Here is a 19,247-nt window from a genome sequence, read left to right on the forward strand (position 1 = left end):
TGGCTGCTGGCTACCATCTTTGTTGGCAGTTAATTTGCATATCACCCTGATTAGCCAATGGGAAGCATAGCGGAGGTATGGTTAATTACCCTTTTTGTCTTTTATTAGATAGGATGGATGTTGGATTTGTCTATTTAACTGCATATATAGATATGATCCTGTTATTTTTATTCATTTTATTTATTGCTTCCCAGAAATCTTACTTGATCACATGTATGATCTTTCTAGTGTGTTGCTAAATTTGATTTGCTGATATTTTGTTGAGATTTTTGCATCTATGTTTATCAGGGATATTGGTCTGTAATTCTCTTTTTTGGTACTGTCTTGTCTGGTTTTGGTATCAGGATAGTGCAGACCCTGTAAAATGAGTTGTGGAGTCTACCTTCTTTTTCAATATTTTGGAATATTTTGAGGCAGATAGATATTAATTTTTTACACTTTGGTAAAGTTTTCATGTGAAGTCATTTGGTCCAGGTCTCTTGTTGTTTTTTAAATTACTAGTTTGATTTTGTTAGTAGTTATTGATTTATTTGGATTTTCTGTTTCTCTTGATATTCAGTCTAGATTTTATATTTCTAAGAATTTATCCATTTCTTGCCAAATCAAATTCAGGGATGAATGCATATCAAGTGCAGTGTGTTAAGGCAAGCAGATATCGTTAATAATAACTCTGTAGTTTGGGAGTTATTGTACTTTATTTGAGTTTTTCCTTAACCTAAGATTTCAGAAATAAAAGACTCCTATTCCTGTAATTATGTTGGTACTTGATAGAAGTGTTCAGGAACATTTATGATAAATTTACTTATATATATTTTTTAATCTCTTTATTTATTTGAGAGGGGAAGGGAGAGAGAGAGAGAGAGGTAGAAACAACAATAATGAGGGAGAATCATTGATTGGCTGCCTCCTACATGCCCCCCACTGGGGACCAAGCGTGCTATCCAGGCATGTGCCCTGACCAGGAATCGAACCATTACCTCCTGGTTCATAGGTTGACGCTCAACCACTAGGCCACGCTGGCTGGGCTATGATAAATCCTCCTATATGATAAAAGGCTAATATGCAAATCAACTGAACAGCAGAATGACTGTGATGTGCACTGATCACCACGGGGCAGACACTCAATGCAAGAGCTGCCCCCTGGTGGTCAGTACGTTCCCATTAGAAGCCAGGTTCATGGCTGGCAAGTGCAGCAGCGTTGGTGGGAGCCCCTCCTGCCTCCATGGGAGTTGGACATCCCCTGAGGCGAGAGGGCGCAGGCTGGGCCGAGGGACACCCCCCCCCCCCGAGTCCCGATTGCACGAATTTCGTGCACCGGGCTTCTAGTTTATTATAATTTGCTTTCTTGTGGAATCAGTATCCCTTGCTATAGAATACCATTTTTATAGATGCTTTAATTTTTTTCTTTCATAAAATAATGCAACAAATGGCAAATGTGTCATCAGATTTGTGATTTAAAGAATAAACTTTGATTAGAACTTTTTATATTGGAAAAATAAAATGTTATTTGACATAATACTTTATATTTTAATTTTACATTTTAAACTTACTGTTCTCAACCTTAGATTAATGCTGGAACTTATCTCAATGGCACCTCAATGCAAAAGGTTAAAGCTAACCAAGACTTTCTACTTTTTCAGAAGCATGATGGTATCTTTTGGCAAATTTGCAGAAAGCAGCTTATCCTAACAAATTTTGCACAATTCTCTCTATTTTACAAAATTTGAACATTTAACCTCAGTGTATTTTATGTAAAATCTTGTTGGAAAATATTCCCATCCTAGATTGAGGCCCCCTCCCCTTTTTATTATTTTCACATACATATTCTGCAACAAGTATTTGTGAAACAAGATTAAGTGTTAAATCCCTATAAAGTGAAACACATATATTGTCCCTATTTTATAAATCATGAGGTTGTATTGTAGAGTCCAGTTTATTACTTACATTTGCTTATGATGTTAATGCCTCCTATAAGCATGGGTCTCATACTTTAACATTTCTCTTTACTTGGTTTTTTAAAGTGAATAGTTTAAAGTCTAAAAAGACACTGGATAACTTAATAGTTATTACCTCAGAGGAAGTTATTTTAGAAACCTTATAGGATAAATTCACAAAACTGATACTGTCTCAATTCCTCAATAAGGAAATGAAAGCCTTTAACGAGCTGCTGTTTTTATGGTGAACTGCTTTTCCCAGCCGAGACTCAACCAATAATCAATTTATAATAGCTCTGACAGAAAGAATGAAAATAATTTAGAATTTATCATTTGATTTGTCAGTGTATGTCCAGGAAATAAGAGACTTATAATAAGGGTCTGTCATGTGTTTAAGTTCTTCAGTAAAAGTGGCATTATACTTAGCTATATTTAAGAAGTTAATTTGAAATCTTGCATTGCATTTGAGTGAATCATTTTTGGATTTTACACCAGAACTGAGTTCCTTAGTCCTTGTCATTCTGTATTGCAAGGTTCAAAGGGTTAAAAGTAAAAACATCATGAGAAACCCCCCAGGAGCCATCCTGCAGCTGCAGCTTCTGCCTAGAGCCTTTCTGGTAGAGCTGATGTTTTACTGCCAGCTCTGTGCACACTTCACATTTCCTTGGCTCTATATGCTGATGAACTACAAAGGTAGATAACATTCAGGCTTTTTTATCGAGTTTAACAATTTTAGTTCTTTTAGTGCTCTAAGCTAGACCAGTTATGAATTATAGGTGGTGGAAGGATTTATGACTAGGGTTTTATGAAGAGAGGAGAGTGGTAATGACCAGTTATTATTTTTAGTTCTGTTTATCTTATTGTCCAGAGATCGAAAGATTGAATTAAAAGTTCAGCTGACAGCAGCACTATGTTGTAAATACCTATGCCTTAACGCACGTATGTATTGCTTACAAACGCCCTTGAAATTATTTTGTGAAAAATAATAGAATACTAGAGTTAGCAGGTTCATATTCATATTAGAGTAACTTAATTGTGTTGTGCTTCACGCTGCTGAAATTAGTCTGTAGAAGTAGATAAATGAAAAACTTGATTTATATCCAGGACACACAGTGCCTTAATCATTCTTGATATTTTACAAGAGATCTGAAAGCAGTGGACATTCCTGCTAAATGTCAGGTATAGTCAACACAGGAAAATTTAATGGTTTAGTTGTAACCTGATCATTTTTCTTATCAGAAGCATATGGGAATTTTGTTACCTTGAGTATTGATGTAACTTTTATATAACATGATAATATGAGTTGGTGAGTTAAATTTATCAGTGGATTTGAATTATGTCTCTGGATTTTACTGAACTAAAAACCTATTTGAATATTGTTAGTCTTTAAGTTTATTTTTATTTTCTACTTAGTTTGAAGTCATGTCACAAAAGTTCAGATTTTTTTTTTGTTCTTCCTAATCCTACCTAATAAAAGAGAAACATGGTAATTAGCCGTATGGCTGCTACCCTTCCCATTGGCTAATCAATGAGATATGCAAATTAACTGCCAGCCAAGATGGCGGCCGGCAGCCAGGCAGCTGACGCGAACAGGGAGGCTTGCTTGCTTCAGTGACGTAGGAAGCCAAGCTTCCCCGCCTGCCTTGCCGACCTCGCAGCTGCTCTCTAAGCAACATTGTAACAAATATAGAAGCTAAACAAAACCCTGGGCTTCAGCCAGGAGAACCGCAACATTATTTCAAATACAGGAGGTAAACAAAGACCAGAAACCTGCTTTCAGCAGCGGAGGTCTCATAGCTGGAGCCAAGTCTCAGAGTTCTAAAGCTGGCCCAGAATTTAAAAAAAAGGAAAAAAGGACAGGTTGGGAGCTTCAGTCACCCGCCAGCCTGAAAACGGCCCTCAGCCCCTCACCCAGACTGGCCAGGCACCCCAGTGGGGACCCCCACCCTAAAGGGGGTGTGACCAGATGCAAACAGCCATCATCCCCTCACCCAGGCTGGCCAGGCACCCAAGCGGGACCCCCACCCTGATCCAGGACACCCTTCAGGGCAAACCAGCCAGCCCCCACCCGTGCACCAGGCTTCTATCCTATATAGTAAAAGGGCAATATGCGTCCCAGCACCGGGATCAGCGTGACAGGGGCAGCGCCCAAACCCCCTGATTGCCCTGCGGCTATGTGTGTGACAGGGGGCGGGGCCACAACCTCCCTATCCGCCCTGCTCTGTTCGTGACAGGGGGGAGCTCCTCAACCCCCTTATCGGCCCTGCTCTGTGTGTGACAGGGTGCAGCACCCCAACCCCTCCCCCCCCATCGGCCCTGCCCTGAGTGTGACAGTGGCGGCGCCCCAACCCCCTGATCTGGCCTGCTCTGTGGGTGATAGAGGGCGGTGCCCCAACTCCCCTATTGGCCCTGCTCTGTGAGTGACAGGGGGAAGCTTCTCAACCCCCTGATCAGCCCAGCTCTGTGCGTGACAGGGGGGAGCTCCCCAACCCCCTGATGGGCCCTGCTCTGTGTGTGACGGGGGAGCGTCTCAACCTCCTGATGGGCCCTGCTCTGTGCGTGACAGGGGGGAGCTCCCCAACCGTCTGATCGCCCTGCGGCTCTGTGTATGACAGGGTACGGAGCCTCAATCCCCCTGATGGGCCCTGCTCTGTGCGTGACAGGGGGCAGCACCCCAACCCCCTGATCAGCCCTGCTCTGTGCGTGACAGGGGGTGGCGCCGCAACCTCCCTATCGACCCTGCCTTGAGTATGACGGGGCAGTGCCCCAACCCCCCAATCGGCTCTACCCTGAGTGTGACTAGGGGTGGCATCGCAACCTCCCAATCCGCCTTGCTCTGTGCATGACAGGGGGCAGCGCCCCAACTCCCCAATCGGGCCTGCCCTCTGCCACCCGGGAGCGGGCCTAAGCCAGCAGGTCATTATCTCCCGAGGGGTCCCAGACTGTGAGAGGGCACAGGCTGGGCTGTGGGACCCCCTCTCCCCACCCCCCCCGAGTGCACAAATTTTTGTGCACCGGGCCTCTAGTCCTGAATAATAAAAGGCTAATATGCAAATCGACCAAACAGTGGAACGACCGATCACTATGTTGCACACTGACCACCAGGGGCAGATGCTCAACGCCGGAGCCGCCCTCTTGTGGTTAGTGTGCTCAGCCAGAAACTGGGCTCACAGCTGGCGCACTCAGTGGCAGTGGCGGGAGCCTCTCCTACCTCTGCAGCAGCGCTAAGGATGTCCAAGTGACAGCCATCAATCTGACATAACCCAAGGGCTTCCAGACTGTGAGAGGGCAAAGGCCGGGCTGAGGGACACTCTCCTCCCCCAACCCCTGAGTGTATGAATTTCATGCACCAGGCCTCTAGTCCTATAGAATAAAGAGATAATATGCAAATTGGCCATTACTCCAACACACAAGATGGCCACCCCCATGTGGACACAGGATAGCTGGCTGGGGAGGGCCGTTGTGGGCGATCAGGCCAGCAGAAGAAGGCAGTTTGGGGGACTCAGGCCTGCAGGGGAGGGCAGTTGGGGGCAACTAGGCTGCCAGGGGAAGGCAGTTGAGGGGGACCAGGCCTGCAAGGGAGAGCAGTTAGGGGTGACCAGGCTGGCAGTGGAGGGCAGTTGGGAGTGACCAGGCCTGCAGGGGAGGGCAGTTAGAGGTGACCAGGCTGGCAGGGGAGGGCAGTTGGGGTGACCAGGCTGGCAGGGGAGGGCAGTTGAGAGGAACCAGGCCAGCAGGGTAGGGCAGTTGGGGGGGACCAGGCCTGCAGGGGAGGGCAGTTAGGGGTGACCAGGTCGGCAGGGGAGGGCATTTGAGGGGAACCAGGCCAGCAGGGGAGGGCAGTTGGGGGGAACCAGGCTTGCAGGGGAGGGCAGTTAGGGGCGACCAGGCCGGCAGGGGAGTGCAGTTGAGGGGAACCAGGCCAGCAGGGGAGGGCATTTGGGGGGGACCAGGCTTGCAGGGGAGGGCAGTTAGGGGTGACCGGGCCGGCTGGGGAGCAGTTAGGTGTCAATCAGGCTGACAGGGGAGTGGTTAGACGGTGATCAGGCTGGCAGGCAGAAACGGTTAGGGGCAATGAGGCAGGCAGGTAGGCAGGCAGGCGAGCGGTTGGGGGCCAGCAGTCCTGGATTGTGAGAGGGGTCCCAGATTGGAGAGGGTGCAGGCTGGGCTGAGGGACACCCCCCTCCTGTGCACGAATTTTGTGCGCCGGGCCTCTAGTCCTAAATAATAAAAGCCTAATATGCTAAGTGTTCGGTTGTTTGGTTGTCCGTTGAACCAATTAAAGCGTAATATGCTAATGATATGTGAAGGCTGCTCAACCACTTGTTATGACGTGCACTGACCACCAGGGGGCAGACACTCTGACCAGTAGGGGAGCTTGCTGCTGAGGTCCAGCCGATCAGGACTGAGTGAGAGGGGCCGGACACGCCCTGGACCCTCCTGTGGCCCTTCCCGGCCGGCCCACCTCCCGCGTCTCTCCCTGGCCCGATCGTGCCCAGTGGGGTCCCTCGCCTTGTCTGCATCCTCTCACAACCCAGGACTCCTTGGGGGATGTCTGAGAGCTGGTTTTGGCCTGATCCCGCGGCCAGGCCGAGGGACCCCACTGGTGCACAAGTATGTTGTAGACTAGTTAAACCTAGTTAAAAATGGAAGCTTTACACATTGTATAATTTTGGGGGGTTAGGGTTATTTAATCACATTTCCCTATCCTGTATAATAAAAGCATAGTATGCAAATTGTTCTCTCAATTGGAAGGTTGTCCAGGAGTTTAAAGAGGGGTTGGGTCTGGCCAGGGGAAGGGAGGGAGGCTCCGGTGGCGGCAGCAGCTGCTAGGGAGCCTACAAATGCATGAATTTAGTACACTGGGCCTCTAGTCCACTATAATAACATATTGGAAAGTCTGTAAAAATAGAAAAGTTAGGCCCTGGACAGTGGCTCAGTTTGTTGGAACACGGTCCCATACACCAAAAATGGTTGCGGGTTTGATTTCTCATTGGAGTGCATATGGAGTGCATATGTTTCTCTCTTTCTCTGCTCCCTTTCTCTCTCTCTCAAAATAAATAAACATATTCTCAAGTGAGGATTTTAAAAAAATGGGGGTGGGCTGCTATATATTCTTACCTAGGGCTTTAATAGAACTGAGAACTAACAAAGAAAGGCATCTATCCTTAGTCAAGTATGTGACATTTACGGCCTTTGGTTAGGATTTCTGGCATATGAGTATGCTGAGTATAGGTCAGCAATTTTCAGCTTCCTTCATCTCATGGCACATAAACTAATTACTAACATTCTGTGGCTCACCAAAAGTATATTTTTTGCCAATCTGACAAAAAATAGGTATAATTTTTATATATTTGCACAAGATGGCTGTTATTGTGTTGGCCGTTGTCATTTTTTTTATTTCACAGTCTAAGGCAGCGGTTCTCAACCTGTGGGTCGCGACCCCTTTGGCGGTCGAACGACCCTTTCACAGGGGTCGCCTAAGACCATCCTGCATATCAGATATTTACATGACGATTCATAACAGTAGCAACATTCCAGTTATGAAGTAGCAACGAAAATAATTTTATGGTTGGGTCACAACATGAGGAACTGTATTTAAAGGGCCAGAAGGTTGAGAACCACTGGGGGAAAAGAGGTCAGTGCTCTAAGTAGGTATTGCATGTTTTAAAAATTCTTGCAGCACACCAATTGAAAATTAGGTAATCAAAATAAGGGTGTCTAGTCACCTTATACTCAAATTCCTGATACTCTTTTTATTTATTATGGTTCTTCATTTTGGTATTTTGATTTTGTCATATCTGGAAAAAGTACGTACATACATATATACATATATACATCATATATAAATAGGTGCACAAACATGTTCATTGTTTGGCTATGTGTCCAAATCATCACTGATATTTTCAAAAGGCAGACAGTTTGATTAGGCACGTCTAACATTATATGTATCAGCATTTAAATGTAGCTTTTCTACGTAAATATCTAACCAAAGGAGTTTACCACAGTTTTATTACTTACTACACAATGGACAGATTTGAAAATACAAAGTTTTGAACACCAGAATTATTTCATCAGCCTAGTATTGGGCTAATTTGTTGCTTAGAATATGGCCAATTATTAGCCTTTATATCTGCATTGTGCAGCATTTAATAGTATTGATTACCTCTTCTTTGTTGGCCCCTATGACAGCTCTTTTTCTTTTCTGATTTATCTTCTTCATCTTCTTCATTGGGTCTCACATTCAGTCATTTAGAAGCTAGTCCCCCTACCTCCCCTCCCACCTGCCTCAGGATTTGATCCTTCATTTTTTTTTAAAACATATTTTTATTGATTTCAGAGAGGAAGGGAGAGGAGAGGGTGAGAGAGAGAAACATCAATGATGAGAGAGAATCATTGATTGGCTGCCTTCTGCACACCCCCCACTGGGGATCAAGCCCGCAACCCCGGCATGTGCCCTTGATTGGAATCGAACCTGGGACCCTTTAGACTGCAGGCCGACACTCTATCCACTGAGCCAAACCGGCTAGGACAATGGTCGGCAAACTGCGGCTCGCGAGCCACATGTGGCTCTTTGGCCCCTTGAGTGTGGCCACGAAGTTTCAGTCGCACTGTACGTGCGCCCGCACGTGGTATTTTGTGGAAGAGCCACACTCAAGGGGCCGCAGTTTGCCAACCACTGGGCTAGGGCGATCCTTCATCTTTACATGCTGTTTCCCATTTTAGTGACCATCTATGGGTGGGTGACTCAACTCTGCAGACTCTAAAAAAGCAATTTTAAAACCCAATTTTATAATAAACCCTGTTCTGACTACTTTTCCTTGGGGTCCTAGTTTCCTATTTCTAGCTATCTGATTTGCATCTCCATCTCAGCATCAAGCACATGGCAGAGGGAACAAGTGCAAAAGCCAGGAAGTCCCTGACATCATTAATTATGTGTGTATGCAACTGCACGACATAGGAACACACATATGTGCTTCCCCACGTAATCTAAAGTGGAATTTAGTGACTAGAGAAAAAGTATTATGATTTAAAAAGTTTTGTTTGAGAAAAATTGTTTATCTGTATTTTATGAATATAATAATAGATTATGATAAGTAAGTTCTACTGGTTCTACTGCAGGGTGGTCCTTGTTCTTCATCTTCTCATTCCACTTTTTCCTCTTTTATGCCCTCCTTTTTCACTCCCTGGAAGAGAAATAGCTCAGGAAACTGTCTGACCGGCACTGGTCTGGGAACTTCCGATTCTTCCCAGAACCTCCCTGGGCGTGGCAGTCCCTGACGCAGTAGCGCTGCTTGGGGGTAGGAATCTTTGCAGTGGCCACCAGGCAGTGACCAAGGTTGCTACCTGCAGGTGTTAGCCTTTGCAGGAACTCGGCTGGACATTATTTTTCCCTCCAGTGCTCGTGTGCATCTGCGAATCACAAACACATGTTCCTGCCCCCTGCCCACAAGCAAGGAGGGACTGCTGAGGAGCGTGTCCTGCTGAAGACTGGCCATCGTTGGTAGTCAGTGTGTTCTCCAGCGCAGCGCTCGCTTCCCCAGAGCCCCTCCTTGTTACTCCTGCCTTCGTTGTGAGTTCACGTGCTTATTAGGCACGCTTTTAGATTCTTTGTCTTTCTTAGGATCAACTTTGATTTATATAGGAGTTAAAGGGAATTGTAATTAAACTTGTACTTTTTTAAAACTAAACTCCATGCCGAATAAAGTAGTCAATTAGGTGTCATTGTTTTATATTTATCTCTTACTATCTTTACTATTAGATTTTTTTCGAAAACCCTATTTTACTGATATTTGTAACATGTTACCTGTTTTATTACTAGAATAAATAATATTACATAAAACACCATAGGTTGAGATAATTTCTAAAAAACACAGAAATTGAAGAAATTTAAGAACTCATTTTAGACTTAGGTTAGCATCTATGTATAGCATCAAACTCTTATCAAGAAGCCTCCCGTAATATTGCTTTTAAAAAAGACAACCAAGAGGAAATGATTTAGTTCTTTTAGCTTATAGAATTGAAAAAAAAACCAAACCTTCTGTTTTCTACTTTAGGAACACATTTTTAATAATTGATACTACTGCAGTGGTAACTTTTTATAGGTTCCTGTTATAAAGTTAAACATAAATAATTGAGGATCATGCTTTGATCATGATCAAAGGGTAGACAGGTCAATAGAGCAGCAATCAGCACCAGGTCTTTTAAGGGGTGAGGAGAGGTGATAGACAGGAAGGAACTTTTTCTTCTTAGGGAAACAAAGTATAACATTTTAATGGTAAAATACATCTTTGCCCTTTTTAAAAAACCTGTAAAATGGAAATATCTTCATAGTTATTTTTTAGGATTAAATAAGATAATACATATAAACAGTTTAGAGTAGTACTTAGTATTTAGTAAGCCCTTAATAAATTTAGCTGTTATTCTTATTTGGATTTTTTTTTTTAACCCTCACCTGAGGATATTTTTCCCATTGATTTTTAGACAGTGGAGGGAAGGGAGGAGAGAAAGAGAGAAACATCAGTGTGAGAGAAAGGCATTGATTGGTTGCCTCCTGTTCACACCCAGACTGGGGCCAGGGATCGAGCCTGCAACTGAGGTACATGGCCTTGACTGGGAATTGAACCTGTGACCCTTTGGGCCATGGGCCGATGCTCTAACCACTGAGCACTGACCAGGGCTGCTATTTGGATTTTAAAAAAGAGAAACCATACTCAGGGACAGCTGTTGATAAATACACCTGCAATTTAAGATTTAATGAAGTATTTAAGATATTAACAATGATACCCAGCTTCTTCATCTGTTTGTTGAATTGCTTTGGGAAAGTTAGCATAAAATTTAAATTCCTTATTCTGGTTTAATAGAATGAAATAAATTTAATGACTGTCTTACAAGTGAAATAATTACATTTATCCTTTTTTTTTTTTTTACTTTATTTCAGGTTTCCCCTCAAAAAACCTATAAGGTAAGTTGTTCAGTTGTTCTTCATACATTTAGGTTAAATTTTCATTAGAATTATTTCTTTGAAATTATGGTGGATTTTTTGTGGCTTTTGTAATGTGGATTTTAGTTTAAATTTTCAAAATATTTTACAAGTTAGAATGTAATAGATGTTTCTATTTTTTCTAGAAGATGACATTGTTTTGATAACATTTTCAATGTTTTTAATGCAAGCATTTTATTTTTATTTATTTATTTTTTTAATATATTTTATTGATTTTTTACAGAGAAGAAGGGAGAGGGATAGAGAGTTAGAAACATCGATGAGAGAGAAACATCGACCAGCTGCCTCCTGCACACTCCCTACTAGGGATGTGCCCGCAACCAAGGTACATGCCCTTGACCGGAATCGAACCTGGGACCTTTCAGTCCGCAGGCTGACGCTCTATCCACTGAGCCAAACCGGTTTGGCTAATACAAACATTTTAAAAGTTCAAATCGGTATTAAGGTCACTCCCTATGAAGAGGTTTACATTTTTTTTTATTTGCTTTTATTTTTTCCCCCTTTCCTCTTCTTTTTATTATCATTATTTCTTTTTATTGTTGACTCTATTACAGATTTTAAAATCTATGACTGTTTTTGGTTGTGAATAGCTTAGGGAGTGTGAATGGATTACTAGTTTTTGATGTGTTTTATCATCTGGTAACTGTAACTACCTTTAGTTAATGAACTTTGGCAAACAGTAAAGGGAAAAATCCAAAATGTTCAGATGTCTGTGCCCATATCGATATCTGCACATTTATTAATTTTCCAGGATTAAATGCCTCTTTCTTTCTTTTTTTTTTTTTTAAATATATTTTATTGATTTTTTTACAGAGAGGAAGGGAGAGAGATAGAGAATTAGAAACATCGATGAGAGAGAAACATCGATCAGCTGCCTCCTGCACATCTCCTACTGGGGATATGCCCGCAACCCAGGTACATGCCCTTGACCGGAATCGAACCCGGGACCCCTCAGTCCGCAGGCCGACGCTCTATCCACTGAGCCAAACCGGTTTCGGCTAAATGCCTCTTTCTTAATACTTGTTCTTCAACGTCTCTCTCTCATCTTGTCAGAAATATTATTTAAATGTAAGTAGTATGTCATTCCTACCTACATTTGTAGTACATTTATCATTTTTAATGACACCAGAGTTCAGGACACTAGTGTTAATCTTGGGATTTCAATTAATTAGTAGTGCATGCATCATAGTCAGTCTTATTTACTGCCTAGCCATATTGATCAATGTAATTTGATAGACCATAAGAAGAAGAAGAATTCTTGTGTCATCAGGGCTTGCATACGACTCCTGTGACTAGAACTATTCGCAGGTTTTAAGTGCAGCTTCCCAGTGATTTTTTTCCAACGGCTAACATCAGTGCTATATTTACACAGTGATTTTAAATCTGACTATGGCATACTTAGGTTTGGGAAATGTATTGAATTACTTGTAGGCATGGTTTTCTTATCTGTTAAATGAAAATAATGAGTAGCCTTTGAAAACCACTAAAAGAATTTAAGCAGTATATCTAAGAATAAAACAAACTATATTGCTGAATACTGCTTTTCTAATTTTAAGCACTTTTTATAACCAAGTAAAGAGCCACTGTGTTACATGGAGCATAGCCTGAATTTTAAAACTTCTTGAAAAAATAGAGAGGTTTATGAGACAGTGTAAGGTAAACTGATTTCTTGGTCTCTCTCTGTAAGACACACTTGAAATTTTTAAATTAAGTTTTTATTCTAATGACTGTTCTGGAGTACATATTTGGTTGCTTTGGTTTGATTTAGGCATGGAAGTATTTTGAACCGAGAGTCACCAGCTGATAAGAAGCAGAGAGTTGAGCGCAGTGCATCACATGATTTTGACCCCACAGGTAAAAAAAACAGTTTGTTCTTCCAAAGAATATTGAAAGCAGTAGCTTCAGAATACTATCACTCAAGCTGCATAACTGCCTGAGCACCTGTTTCAGAAGTAGGACTTCTGTGTAGGGCTCTCCTCCTTCTTCAGTGATGACGTAAACTTTGCATTCAAGAGAAATGCAAGCAGTTTTAACTTTCAATACTTTGGATTCCACTATGGAAGCTTCATTGTAAAGTGTATCATATTTAGAAATAGTGTTTATGTCATAATTGGGTATTTTGTTACGACTAAGGACTTAGAATTAAAATAAGTCATAGGTATGAACCAATAAGTAAGTAGTATGTCATAAAATTAAGTCTACAACAACTACCAATTTCCGTAGTCATTTAAGCATTCAGACCTGGAGTAGATAAAATGCAATTTCAAAATTAATTATCATTTTAGAGTAAGCAAATGAAGAGACCTTTTTCTTCAGTCAAAGAGGATTCTGCACTCAGAACGTCTTTTACCCTTTCCTAGCGTTTTTGTGTCAGTGACCTACTGAAAGCCTTTATTTATACAGAGTTTGACCTCCTCTTGTAAAATACAGGCATTTGCTTTCTCCTTGTAAATGTACCAAGTATTTAATTTATAAAAATTACTTGATAATTCTGCTTTCACCATTTGAAACCGATGTGTGTTATTTGTGCACATACTATTTTATTCAGTGGTATGTTCCTGTGACAAAAGATAAAGTAAGTAAATGCTGAGGTCCCAGCTACATAAATAAAATGTATCTGTTTTTAGATATTTTCATTTAGAAATAAAATTTAATTTTTAATAGAAAGCAAGTATATTTTTGTGTCTCATTAAGATGCTTCATGCTTTTACTTTTGTTATCTAGGAAGGAAAGAAAGTGAATAGCTAATAACTTACCTGCATCTTCGGTAGTAGGTAAAAGTGAAACCTCAGTCATCAATTTAGAAAGTTTTGGTGGTGGGAGTATGTAATATGTAACTTCTAGATCTCCATTAAAAGATACCTTTTTAAAAAATTTCTGACACCTAATTTTGACTTATTGTCTTGCTAGTGAGGGTCAGTTTTCTGCCTGTGTTCATAAAAGTATTATGGTCTTATTGATTGACTTATTCTGTAGTGTTCATCTGTGATGTGACACATTTAGCAAGTGCTATGTAATGCTTCCTAATGAGATTATTATAGCTTTTAGTGCTTTTGCTGTCTCTAAAATTTCCAGATGATGTATTTTGTAGACTATTCACGTTTCGTTTTGTTTGAATATATTTTATTGCACTGTCTTGTCTCTGGTAAATCTGTAAAATGTGTCATTGCCTGTGCTGTTTGTGACTGTTCTTAGTGCCGTCACCTGGATGTTCATACTTTGCACGATTTAACTTGATCATGATTCATTCCTTTCCCCCATTAGTGTTTCCCTTACATTGGTCTCCATATTTTCTATATCTCTCTCCTTTTCTCCCGCTCTTGTGCAGATAGCTCCTCCAAGAAGACAAAGTCTAGTTCAGAGGAGAGTAGATCCGAGATCTATGGTAAGCGCATATAGCCAATCAGCCTTGCACCTGTGGAGCTTGCTTCATGCTGTTTCCTCTTTTAAATAACTACAGCCTTCCTGTGTCTGCTCTGCATGGCATGCTGTGCTGCAGGGAAAGGGAGCCTGGGGCCGATGTGGCTGTGATGTGGAAGCTTAAGGTTGCTAGAAACTAACATTGTCGAGTAAGAATAGGCCACGTTCCTCATCTTCTCTTTCATTTTGTTCATGTTAGGAAAGTGTCTTTAAATCTTTGGGTCAGGTTCCTCCATGTAACATGAATAGGTGTTGAATTCTTACTATCTTCTTCCTATTCCCACTTGAAGTTTGGATCATGTAGAATTTGTGTGATTTAATGTGTGTTAGCGGTTCTTTGGATCTTTTACTTTTTATTTGTTTCTTTATTTTTAATCACCTCATCTTTTGGAAATGCTTGTATGATTTATCCACAGCAGCAAAAATACCTTAAGTTTTTATTTTTGTAACATGAAGTATTTGTCTATGCCTTTCATAAGTTTCCCCAATTTTGAAATGGCACCTTTTTAGAATAATTTTTGTGAAGAGCAGGTTTCAGCAGCACGTTCAGCTTTGTCACAGGCGATTGAAACACCGGCATTTCCAGAACGTGTCCTGTCTCCCAGGCACGAGAGAAGCCACTGTGAAGCTCACACACATTTCCCTTTGCCTTTGCCTAGTTTTACTTTCCCTCTTTCCCTGTTTTGACATCTAATGAGTTTTTTTTGAGAAAAGTGAATAGCAGAAGTAGGGCCTGGGACCAATTCTTTAAAATAATCTCTGGAAGAATAACAGGGTTTTGGTTTTTAAAAAAATATTTTTAGTTTTATTGATTTCAGAGAGGAAGGGAGAGGGAGAGAGGGAAACACCAATGATGAGAGAGAATCATTGATTGGCTGCCTCCTGCACGCCCCCCACTGGAGATCGAGCCCGCAGCCCTTGAACAGAATCAAACCTGGGACCCTTCAGTCCACAGGCTGACGCTCTATCCACTGAGCCAAACCAGCTAGGGCAGAAGTTGTGTCTTTTTTTAAGAAGATTCCAGACTCAGCATCAAAGGAAAACCATGTCTCTCTAATACAGCCAAAAGTCTGTAAATAGAAGTTTCCCCAGGTGTAGCTGTTCCTAGCTTGATAAACATGAAAGGAAAATAATATACGACACTTTATAATTTATATCTCCTGATAAAATTATGAGGCCTCGGTGTTTGGTTATAAAGCAGTAAATGCTTCTTTGTTAGATACATATATATATAGGTCTTTGCTTGGGTTTTTGTGACCAGAGTTTTCTCTATGTAGTTAGTAAGCCTTTTACAGGACAGTAGTTCAGCAGGAGATGTATACCATGCCAAACACATGTCAAGTTTATGTTTTTTCTTCCTACATATCCACATAAGTAAGAAATAGCTTCTGAATTTCTCGAGACTTTTTTCTGTTCTCTATAAAGAGTTTCCTTTCGTTTATTCTCACCTTAGGAACGGGGACACTACCGTTTTAGCCCCATTCATTTCGATACCTTTGCAACTTTCCATTTCCCCCTACCCCCACCCCCACCCCGTTTTCCTAGATCTGTGGATCTGTGGTCTGTATGAAAGCTTGTTGTTTGATTTGAATGTTAATATTCCAGTGATAGTAACGCTAACACATGCCATTGGCCTGGCAGTCACAGGGAAGTAGGGTGTGGATTCTCCGTGTGTTTGTTTCTTGACAACCCTTGAAACGCCCTTTTTGGGAGAAACGGAACCACGAGTCCCCAAAAAGTACTTACAGAAGAATGAGTTTATGAGAACTGAGTTAGCATTTTAACTTCAATCTCTTTGACATCACAAATACTTTATCAACTGTGTAAATAGACTTCTTCAGACTGTGTGCACTTAGCATGGGTAAAAAAGAATCTCTCATGTCTAGGGAGCCAAGCAGAGCTGGGACATCCTGGAAGATGAGACTAGAACAGCCGTGGGCAAACTACGGCCCGCGGGCCGCATCCGCCCGTTTGAAATGAATAAAACTAAAAAAAAAAAAGACCGTACCCTTTTATGTAATGATGTTTACTTTGAATTTATATTAGTTCACACAAACACTCCATCCATGCTTTTGTTCCGGCCTCCGGTCCAGTTTAAGAACCCACTGTGGCCCTCGAGTCAAAAAGTTTGCCCACCCCTGGATTAGAACAAAGCAACTGGTGACATTGCTTTAATGTCGGGTCTCTTAACCAGGCAGCTTCTAACTTGTGAGATTATACATTGTTTTGGAGTAAAATTTATTAACTGGATAATTAACACAAATGTCATTTATTCACTTATAAATTGTCTTTATTTTAAACTTTCTGAGCCATTTTCAAAGCTGCTTTATCAGATGGATTTACTTTGCGCATTTAAAAAGGAGCCCAAGTATGTGTTTTGTCGTGATTCCTTTTGTTAATTTTCTGCCCTCGGCAGTAGGTCCGTATTACTTCCCTATCACCTACTCCCCCGCGCCTTTTGGAGTCTGTTGATGATACTAGTATCCAGGTGTATTTTCTGATCTGCAATTTTCCCCAAGTTGTTATTCTCCCTGTTTTCCTCTTGAACTTTGCAAAGAGCATTCTTACTTTCTCTCTTTTTCACTGATACTGTCATGGGGAGATTTGGTGGGATGTGAGAGTTAGCAAGGGAATGCTGAGTTAGACGACTTCTTCCTCACGTCTGTCTAGGTTTCATGAAGAGACACCAGCTGATAATATTGCACAATAGAATGAGCCATGCCTTTTTGAAGCTGCCTCACTCGGTTGGGGCTGCTAGAACAAAACACCAAAGACTCACCTTGAGTCATGGACATTTAATTCTCTTCTCACAGTTTTGGAGGCTGGAAGTATGAGCTCAGGTGCCAGCATGGCTGGGTTGCGGGGAGAGCTCTTCCCCTGGCTTGCTCTGGCTCACTCAATATATGCATTTTGTGGGGACACCAGCATGCAGTCCATGACAGGAAAACTTAGCACTTGAGACATCCTGGTTTGGATACTTCAGAGTACATATTTTTAAAATTCATATATTTTCCTTTTTTAATGTATTTTTATTGACTTTATTGGGTGACATTGGTTAATAAAATTATATAGATTTCAGGTGTACAATTTCAGGTGTATAATGCATCATTGGTATATTGTGTGTTCAGTATCCCATGTCTAATCTTCTTCCATTACCATTTATTCCCCCTATTACTTTCTTCTACTTCCCCCACTCTACATTTTTTAAAATTTTATTTAAGCTTCTCATATATGCAAAAGGATAAGTTCTTGGTTTGATTCTTATTTTCCCCAAGTTATTATTCTCTCTGTTTTCCTCTTGAACTTTGCAAAGAGCATTCTACAGTATGAACCTTCAATGTACTTATAAATCATTCACTTGTTAACCTCTTGGAAATCTGACATCTAAACACATACTATCATGAAACAGCAGTTTGGATCCCTGCCACAGACACCAACCATCCTGGACGGCTCAGTGAGGTCAAAGCCAGTGGGACCCCAAGCACCTGCAGCTGACACCTGCGGACACGCTCTGTGGGGAAGGGAGTACAGCTCAGAACAGGGACAATCAAGGCTGAGACTCAAGGCAGACACAGCCTCTGGGCTAAGGAGTCCCTGACCACTGGATGACTAATGGATTCAACATCTCAGACCTTTAGTCAGGCTGCCCAGAGCCAAAAAGGACTGCCGGGGTTCTTGTCCCAGCATCAAGAAGGATTCAGGGATCTGGAAAAGTGCTATGTGTAGATGACATAGGAATCCAGAGACTAATAAAGAGTCCAGAGACGAGATATAATTTTGAAAGCCATTGGGGGTCAGAGGACCTTCAGCTAAAGGAACTGAAGACTCCCTCCTTGTCTAGAACCCTTGCTTTTATTAACACAATTTATCCTAAGGCAAGGTGGAGGTAATACACTTCAAAGGGTAAGGTTTCAAAGGGTACAGAAGCATTGTCAGTTTTGGGGAATTAGCCCACAGCTGTTCAGGTGTTTGGCCAGCAGGAGGCAATAACATGTAGGTTAAGATGCCCTTTAACTGTCTGGCAGCCACAATCAGTTTCCTGTTCAGGTTTGGAGAAATGCCTTTAGCCATTCCCAACAGGTGACTACATGTGTGACTCAACCCTGTTGAGTCCCCAAGTTTCATCAACCTTTTGATGAAACTCTTGAAATTATGGCATGCTGGAATTGGTCTATGGCATCTCACCCTTTTTGATTTTTTAAATTTAACAAGAATGTATGTTTTAAGATTCTTAAATTCAATGGAAAGGACAGAGTTCTATCATGTCCCCTTAAATTGCTGCCAGGCATTAAAGGAATCAGTTTGCAGTGAGTTTCTTTCTGGGCCAACAGTTCTTAAAGTCCCCATTTCAGTGTCCAACAGTTCTTAGGTGTACATGTCAGCAATGATATTTCAGTTCTGGATGATGGACAGACGGTGGCAATGCAGGTCCGACTTTCTCTAGTTTGGTCCTGGGCAACCTGCAGTGACGCACAGCTGCTGACTACTAGCATGGCAAGGCATCTTTACCGTCTCCATTTCTGGACTCTCTTCTGTTGTTCTGGGGCTACTGCTATTCTGTGGCTGGAGCAGTCCTGTCAGTTACTCTTTGGAATTCGTTGTAGGAATCCACATGGGCTTGGAGGAGTTTTCTGGAAATATACAAACATATTCTCAACCAAAGGTTGATAAAGGAATCATTTTTATAAATTAGACTTGGGATTCTTTTCATTTTTTGCCCAAACAATTTTCCTTTGGCTTATTTTGACACCATATGTGTTTTCATGGGTGTCTTTTATTAGCATTACAGGGCATTATTCCCCTATCCCCACTTTTTTGATTTAAATATTAGGAGGCTTTTGGAAACTTTTCAATGCAGTCTTGATAACTTTTAATTTCAATTTTTTTGT

General features: G+C 41.6%; 1 protein-coding gene and 1 long non-coding RNA gene across 2 annotated transcripts in view; one reads left to right on the forward strand and one right to left on the reverse strand.

Moving 5' to 3' along the window:
* Positions 1–19,247, reverse strand: part of LOC308524290 — a 721,936-nt gene that overhangs the window by 661,010 nt on the left and 41,679 nt on the right. The gene's annotated exons all lie outside the window — the stretch shown is intronic.
* The window catches only part of ARHGEF12 (Rho guanine nucleotide exchange factor 12), a 132,722-nt gene continuing 124,354 nt past the window's right edge, over positions 10,880–19,247 (forward strand). Inside the window, exons 1-3 of the mRNA XM_081098582.1 lie at positions 10,880–10,899; positions 12,707–12,792; positions 14,267–14,323. The gene's annotated coding sequence lies outside the window, so the exon portion shown is untranslated. The remainder of the gene's footprint in view (positions 10,900–12,706; positions 12,793–14,266; positions 14,324–19,247) is intronic.

This window comes from Myotis nattereri, assembly GCF_964212035.1.
Source record: "Myotis nattereri genome assembly, chromosome: 9".
Lineage (NCBI taxonomy): Eukaryota > Metazoa > Chordata > Mammalia > Chiroptera > Vespertilionidae > Myotis > Myotis nattereri.